Source organism: Capsicum annuum, chromosome 7, assembly GCF_002878395.1.
Source record: "Capsicum annuum cultivar UCD-10X-F1 chromosome 7, UCD10Xv1.1, whole genome shotgun sequence".
In the NCBI taxonomy this organism is placed as follows: domain Eukaryota; kingdom Viridiplantae; phylum Streptophyta; class Magnoliopsida; order Solanales; family Solanaceae; genus Capsicum; species Capsicum annuum.
In genome coordinates this window covers 148909601-148916438 of record NC_061117.1, presented here as the reverse complement: position 1 = coordinate 148916438, position 6838 = coordinate 148909601, and the positions used below count along the sequence as shown (strand labels likewise).

The window sequence follows — 6838 nt, the reverse complement described above, 5'->3', positions numbered from 1 at the left end:
CAACTAAAATAAGAGAATATAAGCTTTCTGATTATTCAAGACTATGCAACTTGACTCCCTCATTCTGACAGTTGTTTGGATTTCATACAAACACCATATTTGTCAACGATGGTAACTCTTACGGCCAACGATAGCAGCTTCGAAGAGGATCAGTTTCATGTTGTGTTAAAGATATTATTAGGGCTTCACGCCTTCTTACCTCGAATCATAAAGGTTTCAATCTCTTTTCGTTTGCTCTACTCACAATAGTAATGATTCTGAATCACTTAGTATTGTAAATTGTGGTAAGTGAATGATTGAAATAATATTTGCACGTTCATAGTTTTTGCCATATGAAATTGAATGGGATAAACAATATAATATATAGCTTGCATAGTTATGTCTTTTAATTGTAGATAAAAAAGTTGATTTATTGGCTTAATACATGGGCAATTCCTTAAATTGATTGAGATATTTTAATTATTGACAATTCAAAATATCTAAAAGATATACGATAAAATTACGATAAAAAATAAATTTATTTGAATTTTGAAATTTGAAATGGAGAGAGTATTTCTAATATTGCCCCTATTTATTACTTCTTAGGGGCAACTATGATTGCATCTAACACAATCACTTATAGTGTTCTTCATCCTAAAAGGTTAAGTTTTATGTTGTTATTTTTCTCGAGTACTAATGCCTCTCTCTTCTCTTGATCACGTTGCAATGAAACTACGAACCTTAAGTTAAACCAACTAAATTGATAGATATGATTGAGATAGCATACAGAGATGTTAGAGGAGATATAATAAGATAATATATTGACGAAATAGGTTTGCAATTCTTTAGATTTGTCGATACATTTTATTTAAACATTCGAATTATGATTTATTTCAATCGGACACTTGAACACTTAATAAAGTGTTCATATTGCTATATTTTAATGTGTTTTAACATAAACATTCAAGAGACATGTGAAGATAAGTAAAAAAATAATTTTTCAAAATTCAAAGTGTCTAATAGGAATACTTTAAATAATTCTATAAATAGCATATTATTTTATATTATAATAGTAAAAATATTAATTCGTTGTCTTCGATCCAACACTTTCTAATGACATATGAATTGCTTCATATGTCATTTCGAAAAAGTTTTTAAAGTTGTTTTTTTTGAATCATTCTATAGCCTTGTAGATTTTCTTAGTTTAGATTAAAGTGATTTTTAATACTTTTATATGGTTTTGTATGAATATATTAATTTTCTATTTAAGTGTTTTTCGTATTTAATAAAATCGTCAATTTATCTAACTTATTAATCAAGACATATTTCTTTGATAATATCGAATTAATTTTATAAAATTAAACACATTAAAGTGAGGTACACGCGCAGGGCGCGTACCCTTAACTAGTAATAAATAATAGGAGGTGTATATAATAATATTAGATGTTAGAGGCTCGTGCCAACATTTTGCGTTAATGTTGTATTCTGTATTATATTTGAAGTTTGTTTGTAAAGAAATTCAACGTTATAGAATCACTCTTTAAGTGGATTTTGATTCATCTATAAAACATGATTGCAATATGATACAAGGACTATATATGCAAGGCATAGATTTTAGGCTTCAGCTTCCATCGTAGCGACGATAAAAGAGCTTTATACAGTTGAATTTCATATGTTAATGCAGAAAGCATTTGTAGAAAATTAAATACAAATTGTTGAAGGCGCGATTTTTGATTTCATCAATGTTAATTTTCTTGCATTGATAGAATCGTCAAAGAGCCATGGTATTCTTGTGGTGCATTACTTGACCTTTTATTTGATCCACCGATTGAAGCGCAAAACAGAGTACCATTTGAATATTTGAAAAAAAAAAAAGTCAGTCCATACAATTCAAGCACATCGTAAGGTGTTGAGCTAATGACCTGCAAATATAAGAGTATAAGGTTGTAATATTATGATGAGAAGTTGAGCAGAAACAGGAGTAATGACAGAGAAACTTACTGGACGACAAAGAAAATTTCTTGTGCACAATGCCTCATGTGTTCGAATGATGCGAAAACCATTAACCATATCATTTTTTGGTTTGCCATGCTCTAGAGAGTTTAATTTTAGTTCTATATCAGATTTATGTGTTGCGTGCAGAGGATCTTCTTGGTCCAAACCTAAAGGTATAATTTGTTCAAAAGCACTGCTAACTCTCCTATTCTATGATTATATAAAATGATCTCTTAACAATTATTCTAAGCTTAATAGGACAATTGATACTTGAATGATTAATATTGAGAAATAAAATTTGAAATCAGAGAGTTCAAGAAGTTTATTATATACCCTCTTGCAAATAGAAAATTAAATCATTGTATCAATTATATTTTAAAATGGTCAGCCGGGAATCTGGAGGCACTTTCCTTACAGCTGGCAAAAGCGGAAGCTTTAAAGAAAAAAAAGAAAAAATAATAGGGATCAAATAATGTTCCACCGTGATCTATTATCTTAGGAGTTTTTGTTTTCACATTGAGGCAATCAACAATTTTGGAAATCAGTAACATCAATAACATACGATTCCAAAATACATGACATATAAAGCTAATGTAGAAACAGTATATGCCAACAACATATTACTAAACAGAGTATATAAATGTGGTTAACTCAACTATATATTATGAAAAAGTATAATAGGAATTGAAAGTAATTAAACCAGCTGAAATAATATAATCACTTGCAAGGATTGAACTTACAAGTGAATCTTCCATTGCCAGAATTAGCCCTCAAGAAACCCAAAGTTGTATGGAGAACTTGTTGTGTTGATCTCATTAATGCCAAATTCATAGGTTGAATGACCCCAAATGGATGATAAGGAAACTGTACACTGTTATAAGAATTCAAAAATGCAGTTGTCCCTTCCCTCAACAAAGTTTTATAAGGTTTTCCCCTGCCTTTCATTCCTTCCCATAGTGTTATATCATTTCTATATTTTCTAGCAACAAGTAGACCAAATACAACACCTACTTTTGAATCTGGATTTATAATTTTCTAGTAGCATCTGTACTCTGGCATCATCCAGCTCCTGTAGTAAAACAACATTACATTTCTATATTTAAAAATAATTCGATTTTATCTTCGCCCCTAATTAAACTATACTACATAAATTGGGACCAAAGAAATGTCTTATTGTGGTATCATCCAAGGTTATTGTAGAACAAATGTTGCCATTGTATTACAAAGTTGTACAATTTTCTTTCTCCGGTCTCAACACGAAAACATATTTTTATCCCTATTTGACTACGCTACACCAACATTGAGAAAAACTTATAGTAAAAAAAATAGTTAAAGATGGGGACAAAATAATGGTCCATATGTACAATATCAATAAAAACAATTTCAAGAGAATAAGTAAGTTGAGCTGGAATATCTCATATACACAGACAGTAGAAAGAATATTACACTCTCAATCTATTTTAACATGTTGTAGCGGCAAGTTATCTTACAGACGGTTACCTCCACTTATCGTTTAGGTAATTTTATAGTGTAAAAACTTTTGGTATGTGAGAAATAAATAAGTTAGATTCATACTTTATTGTTATAAAAGTGTGAGTTGGACAATAATAACTTACTGGTGTGAGCAAGCTTAAGTTTCCAAATAGGGGAAAGCATCCATTGGGAGTAAAGGAGGCAATGAGGGAGTAGGTGGAAATGGAGGCAGTGGTGGAGCTTGAAGTTTTGATGGTTGTGTAGCTGGGGAAACAGGGTAGGGATGTGGCTGTGGGTACGAATATTTTGGACAGAAGGACATTAGTTCTGCAAGTTGAGAAATCAAAGGATCAATTGTGTACATTTCCATATCAAATATCCTAAACATTAATCTTGGTGACTTTATTGTTCCTCCTGTTTTCCCACATCCTCTTGTCCCTTGCTCACTACTACTTGTAACCTGTACAATAACAATAAGAATAATGACGCATTAGTCTCAAACAAACTGAGGTCGATCAAGTGAATCTTCACTGATATATCACTTCATTTAAGCTCAGAGTCAATCAACAAATACAAGAATAAAAAATAGACCAATCATTAGCACAAAACATACTCCAAAAAAATATTTTCGATAATACCAGCCCAAACAGAGAAAAGGTAAAGAACGACTGTAATCCATGGATATTCTTGCCTTTCCTTTTTGCTATGTTTTACAAAAAAGTGAAAAAGAGATACTCAAGCGGCCACGGAGGATGTGGAGAATTTTAGGAAAAACTAAATTCTCAAAGTGGTCTGCAGCGTGTCTTATTCAGTGACAGTAGCAAGACACGTATAGGTTAGCTTTTAAGAAAAGCATACATCAACATAGCCTGACAATTCATTCCTCATGAAATCTTCTCGCGAAAAGAAATTTAGATACGCATGAAGGCAGTTGAAGACTCAAGTACATAAATAAAAATGTCTCTTATATAACAACTTAATCATTAAACTTGTATCATTCCCTTCTCTTTTGATGTTGTCACCCATATCAAGGTTTATTTCCCCTTTAGCCAACTTTTGGCCACACCAAGCATTACAACCTTTCAATAGGGTCACATATCTATCAGCCAGAAGTGAACCAACAAGCTTCTCGGGTCCTTCGGCCAGGAGATGTCTAATGAATATCATCTTAGAATGAAACATGGCCAATGCCAGTATAGTTGGTCTCTTACTTGAGCTTTACCTGACAGAATGATGCATAAAAATAAGTGAGCAACTTTCAGCTAATAAAACATTGTTAATATTGAAATTACCCATGTTGCATTGCAATACTTTTTCACAAATAAAATGGCCACACAATGGGTTCTGGCTTTAAGCAAGCAAGAAAAGCACATTTGTTCTAACCAACCTTATACTTGAACAAATTCAAAAACTTTCCGCTTGAAATCTTTTGTACCTTTAAAGAAGTCTCCCATCGACATTAAAGCAGTCAAGACACGCGTTTTTCCCTCAATGATGCCTTGACATGATGAGAATTGCGCTGATGAAGAGAAAGAAGCCTCACGTATTTGACAAGATTGTTGTGGTCATCAGTCCGAGGACCAATAGTGAAAACAACAGAGAGTAGGTAAGATAGTTTTTCCGGCATTGACTTCTAAGGTATAATAGGCTAACATCAATTCTTGTGCATAATCATGTATCCTGCAGCCAATCAAAAAGTCCAGTCCACTTTACTACCAATCCGTAATGCTTAATCACATCTAGTAAACTCACACTAAATAAAAGTTTAGACAATAAAAAACCAAAAACAATTTGTATGTTAACGAAAAGAAATAATAGTGTAAGATACACGATTTATTTTTCCATGCATACTTTCAATTACGGCTACACTAAAAGGGACAATTTCTTTATCTATCAACAAAGGCAAATAAAAAAAAATTTCTTCTTTATCAGTTGATACTCAAGCATTAGTTCGCCGTAAAAATTTAATCTTACTGTCTCAGCTTGAGCTTACAGTGCCTTAAACTTGCATTTTTATAGTTAACTTTGCTTGCCTTGTCTCTTCTTGCTTTTTAATCACATCAAAAATCTTCAGCATACGACTCAAATTTAATATCTTCCTCAACACCGAACATTGAAATTTTAAACAATGAACATTAAAGATAAAACCTTCACCTCCGAAAGAGGATAACTAAGAATGCCATAAAATACCTCTTAACAACTCAACCAACTATGAAATACCTCGCGAAAACAATTAACTAATACCACAGAATGTCATTTTACAAAATTCAATTTCAGTCAGAGCTCTTCTCCCTCTTCAACACACCTCCATAGCAATAAAAAACAGAGAAAAATTGCAAGTTTTTTATGCACTGTGAAATCCGCAAAACTTAATTTTTCTGAAATACAAATTAAATAAAGACACACTTAAAGTTGGTTTAATCTCTATTAAGGTGTTTATCCATGTATTGCGCCAAAGTTAAACTACATAAAAATAGACAAATCATTAATTTTGATATTTAAAAACTTTCCAACTAATTAATTTCCCAATCAGTAACCGTTCTAAACAAATTGCAATACACTGAATATCAAATTTCAATCACATTACTAAAAATTAATCTAGAAAATCAATCCAAATTCCTTACATGTTTGGCTCAAGAACTATCAATTCCAGGTTCAGATGGTGGACAAATGATATTTCAAAGCTTGTAAGTCAAAGCTTGCTCAATATTTTCTACCGATGGGATCAATAGGAAAGGACAAGCCAAGATGGCACCAACGAGTTTCACGTCTCCAATTAAGCTTTCTCTACCAGCTCTCATGACCATGTTAAGCTCACCAGAGATGAAGAAGAAGCTTAGTGATAAAATAAGGAAATGACGACAATGGTCTGGGAAAGACACAAGCAAAATAAAGTCAATAGATAGAAGCTCCAACCGAGACTTTTTATCATAGTGTTTATTAGTAATACCGAAATTCCTAGCTCGAGACCTTTCATACGAAGTAAAGTACGTGAGTTGCAACAACTCCAAGCTTTGCCTTGTTCACATCCTTGGCCGTGTGTGATGCCTTGTGAGCCCATCTAAGGGCCTATACTTATTAAAGTGTGAAGACGCCCACCAAAGCATCCTAAACCCACCCACTTAATGCCAAGGATGTCTTGGCCTTTTGTCTCTCCTTTGTAATTGACTATATAAGTCATGTGTTAGGGCTAGTCCTCTTTAGTTCATTCAGATTATTGAAGACAACAAACACTTGTAATATTTTGTGACTTCTCTTTCCCATTTAGAGAGGCCAAAATTGAAACTCACTAGTAGAGTAATACTAGTATTGTATATTGACTAGAAACTAGGATCTCGGGGGTTCTTTGAGTTCCTCTTGGTCCAAGTAAGAACTTGGTGTTGATATTCAT

The 6838-nt window shown here is 32.7% G+C and overlaps 1 long non-coding RNA gene across 3 annotated transcripts; it reads right to left on the bottom strand.

Moving 5' to 3' along the window:
- Positions 1–1599: 1599 nt before the first annotated feature.
- On the bottom strand, positions 1600–6587 carry LOC107877205. 3 transcript variants are annotated; one of them, XR_001676244.2, is made up of 5 exons: positions 6072–6587; positions 4883–5127; positions 3591–4669; positions 2715–3043; positions 1600–1901 (listed from the first exon to the last, which is right to left on the bottom strand). It is a non-coding gene; the product is annotated as an uncharacterized LOC107877205 (long non-coding RNA). The 3 variants fall into 3 exon arrangements; XR_007057650.1 differs by having other exon boundaries at positions 2715–3907; positions 4061–4669; XR_007057649.1 differs by having other exon boundaries at positions 2715–4669.
- Positions 6588–6838: the final 251 nt, after the last annotated feature.